The sequence below is a fragment of the Pollicipes pollicipes genome, unplaced genomic scaffold (assembly GCF_011947565.3).
Source record: "Pollicipes pollicipes isolate AB1234 unplaced genomic scaffold, Ppol_2.1 Scaffold_7231;HRSCAF=8579_pilon_pilon_pilon, whole genome shotgun sequence".
In the NCBI taxonomy this organism is placed as follows: domain Eukaryota; kingdom Metazoa; phylum Arthropoda; class Thecostraca; order Pollicipedomorpha; family Pollicipedidae; genus Pollicipes; species Pollicipes pollicipes.
Window position 1 is genome coordinate 35,409,718 of NW_023597034.1, and position 16,715 is coordinate 35,426,432.

The window sequence follows — 16,715 nt, forward strand, 5'->3', positions numbered from 1 at the left end:
AGCCTGGTGGAATGCCTACCTATGTTCCCTATTCAGGCGGTCGCGCAGGGGTGAGAAACTTCGGGTGTACTGGATTTGATCGGTGACAAAAATGGACACTTACGCGAGCCAATTGGTGACAAAACTGCGACAATGACAACAAATTACAACAGGCTAGGCCGTATTACAGCAGACCATCCAAACTAGACGATACCCAAAGCGTGGCGTTGGGCTGCACCCGCTAACACATGCAGCGTGAGCACGTGTGTAGCACATGCCGAAACGTTGAAGTTTCGCTGTTGGAGCAGGCTGAGCAATAAGACGCTGTCAGGCATGGAACCTTTGATCAGGATACCTATAGCGGGTGACAGAAATATACTACAAACTACACTATGCCAGTGTTGACGTCAAAGGTCCGTGGTGACACACTGCTTTTCAAATACCCCTCAGATCAGTTTCTCAAATATTTTTGAGCCGAGATTCACGGCACGTAATTCACAGCACAAAACGTCAATTAGCTGGGTTTATTACTAGTCGTAAGAATCGTGACCGGTCATAGTATCTTGCGACGAGCGGGATCAGTTTAATACGCGACGCTTAAAAGCGTCGTGCACCTTTGAGACAGATGGGGTCAAATGCTCGCCACGCGGTATTAAATTGGGCTCAGTGCAGGTTTGTGGACTGCTGTTGGATGTGTTCATGTCATGAGAATTTGGCTGACTAGAAGAGCGTAGCTAATCGCGATATTTTCAAGGCGCTGTGTGGCTTTTCTGAGGATCTACCATAGAGGGGGTCCCTAGTAATAGCGTTAAAGCTTTACTGATCTAGGAGGATTCTGTTTGTGGAAACCTGAGCTGTAGCTTCAAAAGGTAAACGGAGGGCTTTGGAGCGACACATGTCAAGGGTTCCTCCGAGGCTTCCTGCTGCTGAGAAGGACAGCGGCTTTGAGGTAAGAGGCCGGATATCGCTGGTATGGGCCTCACACACCGCCCTATACACCTCACACTTAGCGTGCTTATTGATGGACAAGCGTGCTATAAAACGCTTTTGATTTTCATACTATTTCACGTAAAGTATGACAGGAGTGCTGTAGGTGCAAAAGGTGTTCAACAATGTAGTTTGTATCAATTAATACCAATATTGCATGGGTTTTGCTCTAAATCATTCGGATCATTTAGGAAGTGCGAGCTCTGCATCGGTTATGATTATGCGAAGACGGTGAAGGTCGTCGACGCTCCTAGCTGGTTGTAGGGTGACGTCAAGAAACCAAGTGATATTGTTTTTAGGTGCTTGTTGAGCCATGTTATCGGTAAATGCAGGGGTACAGGGATGCAGTGTTGCAAAATGCTTAGGGCTGGGGGCGGCGGGAGGTGCGGGAAGAAAAAATGTCTGAGCCTGCCCCCCAAATGCACTTAAACAGTTCTGTTCCCGGACTTGACCCGCTTGCCTTTCAGCAGGAGTGTAGGGGAACAGGGGTGTATATTGGGAGCATGGGTGTAGTTTCTCAACACTAGTTTTGGCGGGCTGAACCTAAAAATTAGGTGAAATAAAAAATTATGCAGAAAAATGATGAGCAAAACTAGAGGGCTGCATCCCTGGTTAGGAAGAAAGACCGCTCAGCCCAATAATAAACCATACGCCGCTGGGCTAATTAGGTTAAGAATGCCTTTATCTGGTAGTTTTATCAGTTTAGTCTCAACCATTATTTAGTGATCGATGGCCAGCAAATGATACTTCAGCGCAAATGAAACTCTCAAAACGAAAATGTTTCATGATCATGCCGCACTGCATTTCACCCGTCCTTGTTTTTGTGGTGCATCGCATTCAGAGTTATTTTGCAACGGTTTCTGAAATATTTGGCTCCAGGTGACAATCTAGACGGTTCCAAATTTCGTCGGGAACAGAAAGGCACTTTTTCACCCTTGCGTGCACCTGTGTTAGCGTCCTTGATCGTGGCCGGATTGGTACCGACTGCGTATGGGTTTAACTGCACGTACAGAAATTCAGAGGTACGGAGCTCGATTTCTTTCAGTGCCCGCCTTTGCTGTCTGGCTGAGTGATAGGCAGGTGAATGTGCTGTAAGACCCCAATGATGAGGATCGTAGCCGGGTGATCGGGTGCACAATAGGAAGCTCAAGGCGCCGAATGATGTGTTAGATGGTTCAAAGCTTCATCGATGCCTTCTCGCCGAAGGCGTGGGGGAAAACAAGTTTGAAAACACTGGGTGAGCACGGGTTTCGACGCCCACGCTGATGTCGCCAGCCTGACATCACCTGAGGCAACATGCCGTTCGTTAACGCCAGGCATGATTTGTAAATGGAGCTCTGCATGAACGTAATGGATTATATATATATATATATATATATATATATATATATATATATATATATATATATTTGCATATGCCTGAATTTGCTGCGTTTGACAGTTGACGTTAAGAGTGGGTAGATATGATTGCAATGAACTGGAGCGGATTTAGAATTTTCATGCAAACTTAAAAACTGTAATTATGCCTTAATACAATGTTCCACATTTGAACGCATTGAAGTAAACATCAGATGTGACGAAAAAGCCCAGCAAATGTTATTCGTGATGTCATCGTTTGATAAAGGCCGTGTTCGATCTGTCAACACGTTTGTCAGCACCAATCACGGCCCGGTATTCGCCCTACGTCACGTCACGCGACCAGAAAGTCACGTGGCCCGTTACGTCACGCGTCGGCTGACGAGGATCCCAGGATTTTCAGCCCGTTAGCACGGAGGGAAAGCGCTACCAGGAAAAAAATCACTCCGAGTGAACCAGGAGTGTGCTTTGATAGCTCTTCCCTTGCCTTGCGTTGGCGAGTACGTTAGGTGGGATGGGGGCACTTGTCTCTAACTCTGGGTGAAATGCGACGTGAGATATACGGGGTGGGAATTGAAATGCCAAGAGTAGCCATGAGTGAGTGACAGCGATAAGTGTGGTGTGTGCTTGCGTTCCCCAGTAAACTAATAGCGCTATAAAGGAACACTTGAAATTAGAGGGCAGAGATTAAAATGAATTTGAAATCGGAAAAAAAACACTCAACATCCGGTTGGAACAGATGATGGTAATACTGGAGCAGAGGCTACACTTCGAAACACCACTTTGTACGTAGCGTGCCGGCGGTAAGTCAGAGTTAGTCTGCAGTCTGATGTAAAAGGTCAAAAAGAAGGGAAAGTGAAGTCAAAAAACTTTCTTCTCAGCCCACACACCTAACGCACCGTCAGCACGCATGACGTCACGCACTCCAGCTGACAGTCGTGCTGACGGCGCATCGAATGGGCCCCAGGTCACAAAAATTGCATGGCGTCAGGGTAGCTGCCATACTGACCATTCCAAAATTGCTACGGTGGTGGACGCTGAACTCACATGTAGTACCTCCATTCGCCGCAAGGTGGCTTGTTAAGTTAAGCGTGTGAAAAGTGTGCGATCTCTATGTGCGCGTAATTTTGCGCTTTCTTGTGATGTTGCTGCGTGTTTTGGCCTTCGTGTAATTGCATATTTTTCCGTGGTGAAATGCATTCTATTTGCATTTGCACTCTCGGCTGCGGCGATTTTCTCGAATTATTCGATTTCAAGTCTCGTGTACGTCATACCGAGATAAATTGACCACATTTTTGTATGTCGTGTCGAAAACGTAGTTTGTGAGCAAGGCTTGCATTGAACGCATGGAGCTGGCAAAAGCCACCTGGTGCCTGCTGATGCCGCGATGCGCACATGCTTACTTCAGAAAAGCATACGTGAATGCTCTTAGTTTACTTTACCTTTGCCACATCATGGCCATGAGGAGGCCGCATTTGTGTGACGTTCCTATGACGTCAAAAATATCTGGATGACCTCAAGTTAGGCGATTCAAAATTGTCAGAGCAAGTTCGTTTCCGCCTACCTCAGAAGCGAGAGGGTTTAGTGTCTGACGAAGGGCAACCGATATTTATATTTTGAAATCAATCCTAATGTGCAAGCATTTTTCACTAACACGTGTTCCAATGGCTTCTTTCCTACAATATCCAGGACTACTCGATCTTGCTATCCATCATGTACTCTTCTAGATAACATATTTTGCAATGACTTATTAAAAGTAATGCATACAGGCACTCTCCTTCATGATTTGTCTGATCATTTCCCTATTTTTTCTTCCATGAACTATGCCTCACACCTACACTCCCCTGATGTTCGAACACCCATTACCACATTTGATTACAGCAGGCTGGAAGAATTTAAACAATTCCTTGTTGACCATCTTGTTGATATTGAAAATGAGCCAGAACCTGATGCTATCGCAAATCAAATTGTGTATATTTACAATGCCGGGATCACCAGGTTTTCTCACACAAGGCACATTTCTAGAAAGACCAGCTCACGCAAACCATGGGTGTCACCTGCACTTCTTCTATCAATTACACGTAAAAGCAAGTTATTTGAGCGGAAATTGAAGAACCCCAGTCCCCGAAATAATGCAACATACACTTGCTACCGTAACATTCTAACTACATCTCTTAGGCTAGCCAAAAATAAATATTACAGTAATGAGTTCAGTAAACATTCTGGGAACTCCAAGGAAACATGGAAAACATTACACACTCATCAATTCGAAACAAAAAAAGGATGCAGACCCAACCAGGATTATTGGTACTAATGATAAAATTATCACAGACGATCCGGATATCGCAGAATCATTTAACCTCTTCTTCAGTGAGATTGGACAACAGTTAAAATACGAGATTCCTAAATCATCTTTCGACCCCCTCCAGCTAATCACAAATGTAGAAAATGAAATGGATCTGCCCCCCCACTAATGAACAGGAATTAATTCTTCTCATCGATGGGCTAAGCAACGTCGGAGCTGGAGTCGACAATATGAATTCAAAAATATTTAAGTTATCTCATAAGGCTATACTCAAAGCAATTCTCCATCTTTTCAACAGCTGTTTGTCCTCGGGGATATTTCCAGGCATTTTCAAAAAAAGCCGTGATTAAACCCATCTTTAAAAGTGGGGACTCGCAACTTGTCAATAATTACAAACCTATCAGTATTTTGCCGTTTATGTCCAAAATTCTCGAAAAACTTATATATAATAGACGCGTCCTTCATCTAAACCAAAACCAGCTAATTCACCAAAATCAGTTCGGATTTCAGAACAACAAAAGTACTGACATGCCAATTCTTCTTCTGCACGAAACTATCACTAAGGCTTTTGAAAACGGAGAATATGTGTTAGGTTTGTATTTAGATTTGAAAAAAGCCTTTGATACTGTAAAAATTAGCCTTCTTCTACGCAAACTTACTAAATATGGTATTCGACGAAAATCTCATGAAATCGTTTCTTCATATTTGTCTGGCAGAACTCAGTGTGTAAAAATCAGGAATTATCTATCAACAATCAAAAACGTAACAATGGGGGTACCCCAAGGATCCATTCTCGGCCCAATCCTCTTTGTAATGTACATAAATGACTTACCTAAATTAAGCAGTAACATGATTGGTCTGTCTTATGCTGATGATATTGCGATTGCTTTCAAAAATAAAAGTATTGTCGAACTTCAAAACAATGTCAATACGCTTTTGCTTCTAATGTCTTCTTGTTTTGCTGCTAATTTTTTCTTCTTTAGGTATCAAAAACATTCACGCAGCATTACACAACCCTTTCTTCGCATTTCCGACTAAATGTGCAAATTAATAATTCATCTATTGAAGAGAAAAAAATAAATTAAATACCTTGGTGTAATCATTGACAAATCCCTTAAGTTTACAAGCCACACTAATTTTGTTGCAAGCATTGTAAGTAGAAATGTTGGAATAATAAGAAGGGTTAGGTACTTCATTGATAAAACAACGCCACATATACTCTATTACACTTTACTTCTTCTTTATTTAAATTGCTGCTGCTTGGTTTGGGGCGTAAATTATGCTTCTTGACTAGATCGGCTAGTTATTTTGCAAAGAAGGTTGTACGTCTGATAGAAAATATGTATTCTCCACAAAGCTCAGAGCCAAGCTTTAAACAATACAACATTTTGAAACTATCGGATATCGCTAAATCCCAAATGTTAATTTTGATGCACAAATTTGTAACTTCACAGATCCCTGTATCATTCGATTTAATATACAAGCTCTACGAACCCAATGACATGGATATGAGGCGAGCAAAGCATTTAGACCAACTTTTCTCTTATCGTAATTATATATTATTTACAGCATCTTGCCTTGGCCCTAAGCTGTGGAACGACATTATGGTTTCATATTTTCCAAGAATAGCCGATATCCCTGTATCAAAAACCACTGTTAAGAACATCATCCGCAAGCATTTCGTGAACACATATTAACGTAACCAACATATTTGAAGACATTGCCATCCTTGTGCTGTACATATCCAACGCACTTCATATTTGACCTCCTTCATGTTTCATAATCCATTTCTGATATAAAGTCATGCACATATACCCAAATTCACGGCGCTGGCTCCGGTAGTTCTCCCAGCAACAAGCTCTGCTTAGCTGGGTGGACTCCCTGGACATCCAGCTCAAAACCCAGCACAAAAATGACCAGGTAATTGCCCCCTCCGACTTGTGACTGTATAGTCCTTACTAACACGGGGAATTGAGTGGTTGTAGATTATTGGGCGGTTGTAGCGGGCTGTCATTAGCTGACTTTGGCAAATGACTATTTTAAGCCTTTTCATCTATGATTTTTCCCTACCTATCACATAACACAATTCCTTCGGGTCTGCTCCACCTCTTCGCCTGTTTTTTTTTTACGTTTGTTTCATCTTCCTAGCTGGGAGTGCCGCGACTTGATTTTATGTTTTCTGGTGTTAACGTACGGTTTACTGCGTCGCTGGGATTGAGGGAGGGGCACTCCTGGTTACCTGTTCTTGGGTAACGGCGTAGAAAAAAAAACCGAGACCTGCAAGAAATGATCTTGAAAATGCCTCTCTCATTTCAGATCCTCATGGCAAATGTGAAACAGTCCGTTTAAATACGCCGCATTTGATATATGTCTAACAGGGTAGTAATACTATGGTTTGATTAGGATTACGCTCGAAACATTTTTGCTGTGACGAAATGAACCATGCCAGAATTTGGATTCGCTCAAGGTGCTTTGGTGGCTGGATGATATTTAAAACTAGTGCATTGTATTGACACCAAATGGTAGATTGCACGGACATGGAAGACTTAAATCACGAAAATTTATTTTGGAACTCATTTCCACCTCTGGTATTCTATTTGCCGGATCCGGAAACTAAAAAAAGAGCAATCAGTGGGCCCGGTCAGTCTAACGCTGACTCTTATACTAAACTAGTTCTCTTAAGCGTGACTGATAGCGCCAGGTAGAGCGCCAGGTCAATATATTATAAACTTAAGGCGACTCAGAGAAGTAAAACATTTAGATTAGGTACACTGATCAAAAACCTCAAGAGCACGTTATCGATAAATCGGCATTCGCACTCAAAATGGTATTCTGCGTAAGACGGAACGTTTCTGTATGAGTGGCAAGCTCAGGATTTTGATCCGGTCATCTTGCATGAATCTTTTACACCCCTGAGCCGCATGGTAGATTGTTCTCTTTGATAGCAGCAGCCACTATTTGTACTCATTGTTTTTAGAAATACGCTGGTTTGCTGATCTCTTTATGAAGCATGTGGAACACCAAGCGTTGTCATGCAGCATATGAACTAACAAGACCTTTCTCATGAACTGGTGCACCTCGCACTGAAAAGAGTGACTGACTGCCACAAAGGCAAAACAGTCCAGTTTTACCTCAGAACAATATAGCACATAAAAAGCAGCTGGAATTTCTGCGGTCAGAAGCGCAGGCTATTGTGCATGCCGTTACCGGCGGCGTTATATCTCAGGGACATGAGCTAGTATGCGATGAAGTCTGATCAGAAATCATATAGTCTATCACTTTACAGCCATTCAAAACCAGATGGCTTGCCTAGGATAGACAACAACAAAAATAAGAAAATCGGGGTGGGCTTGGTCTTTCAGATGGCCGTGCGTTAGATTCTCTAACCTAGGTTCTAACCCGTCACCATTGAGAGAGCGAGATGACAACGTTCGTTCAACACGGATAGCTGCACTGTGGTCCGCAGACTCGGGCTCCGACTCCGACTCGCAACTCATTGGACTGAGTCTTCCCGACTCCAATTGCGAGCACAGGAGAGCAGTAACTTGCTGACCGTGTATCCTACGCAAGAAAACATTGCCCACGCTTGGAAACAAAGGCAACGGAGCAGTGAGCTAGAATCGCCTTTGAACTAGGGTAGGGGTGAAAAATGTTATCGAATAAAGGCAGTACGAGAGTGAAGAAATTCAAGTCACAAAAGATGGAACTTATGGGCCAGTGAGATATGCTTCAGCAAACAAAGACATACAATTCAAGTAGGCGTGGACGTAATATCATGAACCTAACAAAACTGTTTTTTTAACATCTTAGGCCATGAAAAAGAAACAGAATAAATTAAAGCATAGTAATTTCATAAAAGTGTCATGAGCGTCAAAAGCTATTCAACACCAATAATTTGATGCTGCACTTTGCATTTCCCTTCCACCGCATTTTTTAACACAAAACAAAACAAAGGAATTCAACAACAAAACAAGAACAGAAATTTCAACAAGCATAAAGCATTCAAGCAAAAAACCTTGCAGTCCTCCACATAAGCCCATCACCGAGTCAAACACAATAGACATGCCTCTGGCCTCTGTTGAGATGGGCCCAGGGAAAGCAAACGATATGTCACTGTTTCTTACAAAACACCAATGCTTATCTCCACGAAAGTAGCCTTACTATGCCTAACCTGAAGAGACTCATCTCATCCTGCCTTGCCTCACAGCAGCAGATGTGAGGCATTGATTCTTACACAACTCCTTTTGACACTTGCCATGTAATTAACCACCTTAACCTAGCTTAGAACATCATCTCAACTCACCTCACCTATTTGTTGACAGCAGCACTTGTGACCAAAAACATGATAAAGCTCATTTTTGCCTGGTTTCAAGTTGCCTTTTCATTCAGTTCATTTGTGTCAGCTTGTTGACAGCGAACAAAGTTGACAACACTTAACTCAAAACACCCAAAATCTCTTTGAACAATTTATTCTGATTGTCATGGTTAACCTCTGTCAAGGGCATGCTCCACAAAACAATCTCTGTTCTCCAAAAGTGACATAACTTTTAGATTGCCACACCATTTTTGCTGCTTGTCTTTTCAGATACAGCAAAGGCATCCAGTTCTGTTCATTATATGTCTATATTTAATGAGAAAGTTTGAGATGCTGTCTTCACATTTCAAATGAGATGGTCTGACTGATTGCTACATACTGATTTTTACCTCATACTATATCTGCTATGTAGCCTAAAGTATCCCTGTGTTAAAATATAGTGTATATATGCAGTAGTCATTTGCCAGTCAGCAAACCGTGGCAACTATGGACAACCTCTGGTGAAAGCAGCCATGAAGGACCACTTTTAGAAAATTGGGGCAAATAATCATGAATATGGAACAAAAGAAGTCAATTACATGTCTTATAGCATCATAATTTGTCGTATCAAACACCCCATGGACTAAAACAGGAAATAGCAAACTCAGGTCACAAGTCATGTGTCGAAAGCAGGTAAGGTAAGCAATTACTTACTGCGCGGGAGGCTTACTGGCTTTTTAAAGGCATACTTCTTTCTGCTCCCCCAAACAAAAGGTCAGTACCTTTCGCATGGTTTGCTGACAGACAGGGTCATCCCACTCACACCCCAAATACAAATGTCAATCATGTTCACTAACCTACGGGATTAAATGCGAAAAAAATAAGAGGTGTGCATGATAAACAGCTCCAGAGGGCAGAATTTCGCCATCAAACACTTCTGTATTAGCTGTGTTAGGTCTGTCCCGAAGCTATGCATGGCAGGACGATGTAGCCTGGTAAGGTAGCAAAACTGGAAAGGCATAAATTCATAATTATCGAACACCGCCATGAACCTGAAAAGCAGCTAACTGAGGGCTTGACAGGGCAAAAATGGCGGTAAAAATAAGCCTCGTGTTTCAGATTGTCTCCTTCATTCCTTGTGAATTGTTCACTATTGGGTGCATATCAAACATGCTTGGGCGGCTGGCGAATTCATCCAATCTATGTATAAAATACGAGCAAGTTTGCAGTTTTAGCATTTTGCAAAGAAATTGGTCAACATTTTAAGCAACAGAAGGTACTTTTAAAGCGATTGGAAAGGAAGGAAGACTAAAGTTGCATCACACTCTTGTGATACCAGGAAAAACCAAAATAATTAAAAAGATGTATGGACTGATACTTTCTGGCAAAATTTTGTACTCCGCTAACTTCACTTTAAATCTGTGAAATGAGTGCTCAAACGGTGGTATTCAGCTCGTGAATTTCATTTAGAGGACATTTCTTGAGTTTTTCACTCCTGTATTTCGGGAGTGATGCAATTTAGCGGTCAAGTCTCTTCAAGTGAAAGAAATACGTAGAGCAAAATTATCTACCAAGTTTTGCTAGTGTTTGAACCAGGTCCCCGCTTTGTTGGTGTGGTGGTGAAACAAAAAAAAGGAATGGGTACGCGTGAAAACCTTGCATTTGGCAGACAACTGCCGATTGTGATGCATTTTGTAAACAAACGGAACTTGTTGCATGCAAGCTGCTGGAGTCGCTTGAGCTATCGGGGTTAAAGATGCCTGGCGCCCTTGCTCTGTGCATACCACGATTCAGATGTAGGTGAGACAGGACATAGCCATAGGTGTCCAGGTTCTGTGGAGCCTTGTGTATGCTTGGTGGTTTCAAGTAAGCTCGGTTTGGATAACATCTTAAAGCCCCTGAAAGGGAAATATGTGTTTGACGTTTACGACTAGACAATATCAGGCAGGAATAAGAAATTCACGTAAGATATGGGGAAAATGAGTGAAAAAATTATCCTCACAAGGTGTTGCGTTACACCAAAAGTCGACAATTCTAGGACACTGCGACGGAGTCTTCGTCACACTCGAGCTCCACTCACGCCGTCGCCTCTCACCTCTTAAAACTGTGATACGGTCCTCCTTCGTGTCCGTAGGCGTGATCGCCATAGCCGTAACCCGGGCCGTAGTGATAGTCAAGGTTGACGAAGCCGTGCGCCAGCAGGTCGAATAGCGGGATGGCCAGAAGACATATGCACACCACAACGAACAGGACGGTCGCGCCGTACGCGATGGTCGTGCCGTTGACCGTGAACTGCAGCCCGTTTTCGACGGCCGTGACGTAGGCGAAGCGGGCCTGCTCCTCGGACGGTGCGGCCGGCATGTCGCTGGTGGCGACGGCGGCGGCGGCGGGGCCCAGCAGGGCCTCCAGCTCGGGCAGCATGGCAGCCGGCGGCGGTCGGCGCGCGGCAGGCTCGCACCGCCAACTGAGCACGGCGACCAGCGGTGCCCGGCGACATCCGGCCTCGAACAGGGCCAGACCACTTTTTAGAGGGACAGGACGAGTCCGTATGTCAGGTGGGCCCGGCCTTTGGGGGTTGGTGACAGTCTTGTTCAATCCGGTATGCCCAGCAAGCCATGGCTGGTAATGGTCACGGCTATACCCCGCGAGCCATGGCTGGTGGTGGCCGCAGCTGTACCCAGCGGGCCATGGCTGGTAATGGCCGCGTCTATACCCAGCTAGCCATGGCAGGTGGTGGGCGCGGCTATACCCAGCGAGACATGGCTGGTGGTGGCCGCGGCTGTACCCAGCGAGCCATGGCAGGTGGTGACCGTGGCTGTACCCAGCGAGCCATGGCAGGTGGTGGCCGCGGCTGTACCCAGCGAGCCATGGCAGGTGCTGGACGCGGCTGTACCCGGCGAGACATGGCTGGTGCTGGCCGCGGCTGTACTCAGCGAGACATGGCTGGTGGTAGCCGCGGCTGTACCCAGCGAGCCATGGCTGGTGGTGGCCGCGGCTGTACCCAGCGAGCCATGGCAAGTGGTGGCCGCGGCTGTACCCAGCGAGCCATGGCAGGTGCTAGACGCGGCTGTACCCAGCGAGCCATGGCAGGTGCTAGACGCGGCTGTACCCAGCGAGCCATGGCAGGTGCTGGACGCGGCTGTACCCGGCGAGACATGGCTGGTGGTGGCCGCGGCGGTACCCAGCGAGAAATGGCTGGTGGTGACCGCGGCATGCGGCACCACGGAGCGGCGTGGCCGGTCGCCGTCGAGGAGAATGTTCATCATAGAAGGTATGAGCTTCAACACATGTGGAATGACAGAGTCATTCAGAGTGAACTAGTCTGCAATTATAAGTAGTCGTGCCCAACTACCCCTTCAGCGGGGGAGTTCTCCCAGCTCTTGGAAAAAAATCCCCGAGCAGGGGCTTGCACATAATGCACCGTTTGCTTTCAAGTGGAAATCATGTTCTTGGAGTCGGACGTACCATGTATTTACGTTGGTCGGGATTCAGAGCGTGTCTAGCACATGAATGGCGTAACAACCGCTGTGCAGATGGCTAGAGAGCCGGTTTCGCGCGCGGCGAGTCTTAACGGCAGCGTCGCCTTCGCCTGATGTCGTGATGGTGGTGCCAGCCCAGCTCCTGGGATGGCTTCATCTCTCAAGGCACATGTAACGCGTGATTGTAACGCGTGACGCGTCAGCGGGACGCTGGCTAACGAAAACAAAGCACTTTCGAAGATGGCATGCTTGGGTGATGCGTTACTTCGTTCACTCCTTTTTTGTGCTAATTATTCCATAAGCCGGATGTGGGTATTCGTAGCCGTAGTTGATTTATGTAGTGACTGTGGCATAGCGCACCTCTGCTGCTTCGTTGGAGCTCACATGCGTACTTAGAATTGCAGGACGTCGAAGGTTTAAGAACGCCCCATCCCCTTTGTTTGGAGGCCGCCCGTCGGCGCCGCCCAGCGGCTCCGCGGTTTATAAACTGACGCATACTGCTTAGCGTGAGAGAGAGGCAGACGCGGCCCGACGACCAGGGTCGCGACGCTGTACTACGCGAGAGGACCACGACCTGATATGGTTACCTTTACACGCCGGTTCCCTGATGGACGATTGCGAAAAGAAGAACGCAAGTTACAAGAATGAAGCGCTACGTTGGTGCCTTCGACCCGAATCAAGAACCAGCGAGTGTTCAACGCCGAATCGTCCCCTCGTCTCACAACAAGGTACGGCTATCGAAGTTCAGGTTCCAATTCACGCGAGCCATACGAGTCGCTGGATCACTGGAAAAGAATTGGATTATCTGGCTTATGGTACCTGTACTTGCTGGAGCTATTGCAAGACAGCTTCGCAACTGATCAGACCGATGTTTTGGACAAGCTGTGTGCCTACCACTGCACATATTTAGAAAACCGTCAGAAGGAACGCAAACATTTCTGCGCTTGGCACAACCTCAGCAAGCTGGAGTTTTGCCTACTGTGTGGCATTTGTCATACTTGCCATTGTGGCCTTATCACTACCTCCTGTTACGCCTACCACCGTTGCTCCTGCCTTCCTTGTTTCGAACCCTGTTCTGGTTTCTCCTCGGCAAATCCTCCGCAGCAGACCTTGATAAGCTAATTGAAAAGCATTATCAAAAAGCCCAACGTCGCTACACGACATATCTCCGACAGCTCCAAAATCCTACCCTTTTTCATCCACACTATCAAGCTCCTGAAGTTTAGTTACTTGGTGACGACAGTATGGAGAAATTTCCAGTAGAACACAGAAGAATTGCTATAGGAAGAGGAACATCCATCCTCGTCGAAACGGGAGCGGGACTGTCCTCGTACCGTACAATGTACCCGTCCGTACACGAAACGAGAAGCGAGCGCAGCCGCCGATTCCTCGCTACCTACGAAACGCGGAAGACCGCCAGCATCTCCGCCTCTGCCGATCAGGCAAGCGCTGCAATGGCCTCTGTCAACGAGGCAAGCCCTGCAACTCCTGAGCCCACGACCGAGGAAACAACGCAGTTCGAAGACGCAGAACTCGAGCTCGACGTGCAGTCTCCCATCTCTCCCATCTACGAGCACGAGGCCCAGGGCTGGCGATCTCCGGTGTTACATCAGGCTACTCCATCAATAAGGTTCGGCGCTGACTATCCTGTTTGTTCCATTTCGCAATCCTCTCGAACACCATGGCGCATGCACCTCAAGAAATCCCCTTACCGGAGGAACTTTTACATTCGACAGAACTGTCACACAATGTGTCAAAAGGCTTGGAAAGTTTGTACGACCTTTTGAACATAAATTCCATCATTGCCGGTTGTGCACATTTTGACGGCTTAAATGCTGGAAATTTGCGCCAATGGATGGCCGGTGTAGACCGCATCCACCAGGATTGCAACGGTAACGACGAAATCGCGCTCCACCGCTGCAGGACGCCTCGTAACCGGGACGGCAAAATCTTTTTTGGCGCAACCGAGAGCACAACTGCACGCGGTCCCAAATGAAAGACTTGTTCAAACGTTTTTATTCAAACCTGCGTGAACACGACGTTTTGGAAGAAGAACTGAACCATACCACTCAAAATCGAGCGAACCTGTGCAGTCCTTTTATGAGCGCTTAAAACCAACTAGTTGCCGAAGTGTGCGTGAACGGTGTAAACACCCCGGACAAACAAAAAGCCTTGGCCAGATTGTTCATGAACGGACTTGTGGATACACGGATTGCCAACAAACTGCTTCGCCAACAGCCTTTGACTCTGCACGCTGTCTTAGATGTTGCACTCATGGAGGACAAATTTTACAGGCGAATAGAAATGTGGGACAGAGAGGAGCGAGCCCATGGAAATCGATTTGGGTAAACTAGCCACAGACCCCTTACAGAAAAAATCGAGCAACTTACGGATACAGTCAATGTGCTGGCCCTTAAAATGGAGCGAGCAAACCAAACGAAAGCACCCCAAGGAGTGCAACCGCAACAAGCGAACCAGTACAGACAGATGCCTCAAAAGCAGTACCAAAAACGTTCCATGCCGCACAACCCTTCTGGACAAGGTAGACCATACCCACCACGGCAATGAAATTTACAGGGGTTTGACTCATTGGTTTGTGGCGCAAACCGTAGTTAGTTTAAAAGGTTTGGTAGAGACCAGTAGCCACTGACCATATCCAAGATAATAACCTTTTGGATCGTGGCTGCTAGGGTGTACCATTGGGGAGCACAATTTATGGATAAAAACCTCTTCTTTCCGAAACAGGGCGACCAGGCATGACGCAGAAGATGTCATGGAGTACACAGGCTCATGTAATTGACAGAATAGCGATTTAGCAAGCAAATATGTTTGGGTCTCGCCGTGCTCAGGAATTATGTATTGTTGACGATTTTCAGACACATGAGGAATGAAGACATTCCCACGGTATATTCCAGGGAGATATTATGTACATCGTGTGGGACGCGATAATTAAAGAATCTGTAAACGTAAAATGCATGTGTAATATGTAGCAATGGGGTATAGAAAAGCACATGAAAGACCGAGTATTTCTGCACCACTTTAGGTCGAATAAAACGGACGTACTGACTGAGCTCCTGTCATGGAAACGGTAGAGCGAGAGTGGTGGGAAGTTCTTTTTCGATTGCCCGCAGGATTGTTTTGAATTTTTTTGTTCTCATCAAGGTAGTATGTAGAATTCCAACTTTTGCAAGAGCCAGCTTATTATCCAAACTGTTGAGTCGATAATGAAGCCCACGCAAAACTTGAGATAGTCCAAGAATGGGATCTGACACGTATTCGATATACGTGGCGGTGGGTATGACGTCCATTGCCTGATCCAGATGGTAGATTACGTCATCGCGAGTCTGCAGTTTTCCGTAAAGCACGCGTTGTTTCATTCAGCTGTTTGCGGTTCGTTCGGACAGCGATTTGTGTTGAATTTAGAACAGCAAGGGCTCCGTTGAAACAGTGGGCCAGAATTTTGTCTTCTTTACCTGAGACGGAGGCCTGAGTTGGGAGATGATTTATCTCCTGTTCGGTGGCAGTGCCAAAGGGGTAGGACATGGCGTTTCCTATGCCGTTTATCAATCCTCGACGGGGTCGTCGGGTAAATGGTCTCTGTAAGATCCGAAAAAAGCATCATATAGATAGAGAGTTTCGTCAGGTAGTCCTTGAATAACATCTGCAAGGCGTGCTATTGTTTGATTTACCTGCAGTGTGGCCTTGCTACACAGTTGTCGATAAAGGTGGTCTGCGGAGCCCTTAAGATTTTACGCTGCCTTTTCTACTGAATGTATCCTTTTTATTTTTTTGAACGAGGTGTTTTTCGAAAGAGTGATTGGCCACGAGTTGTAGCTCGAGTTAATTTTGCCCATCGGAATAAATGCATGACGGGATTGCCTGAGGTAAGTGTTTAGGGGTAGGAGGAAGTGATGCATAGCATCAGGATGACTGCTGGCTGCCAGAACATCCTGCAAAAGTCAGAACTTTCTTAGGATATTGCGATGAACATCATCATCAGAGATATGGTGGTTAACACAGCATTTTGCAGTCTACGTCAGCTAAGAATTTGTGCCGGAGCATTGGTCCCAGCATGACCAACGCTTGGGTCGTCTTTCGACTGAACGGCATAAATTCGCGGCTTTTTGTCCTCATGTGGATCATCATCCGGTAAAGGACTGCTCATATCTCGTCGTTTGTGACCAGCTAGACGGGTCCAGAAACCATCCTCATGTCGTCGCGCGGGGATTTGCGATCGCAATGCGTAGCCATGTGAAGGTACAGGAGTACTGTATACTCTGTCCGATAGCAGCGTAGCCGTCTGATCAGAAGTCCG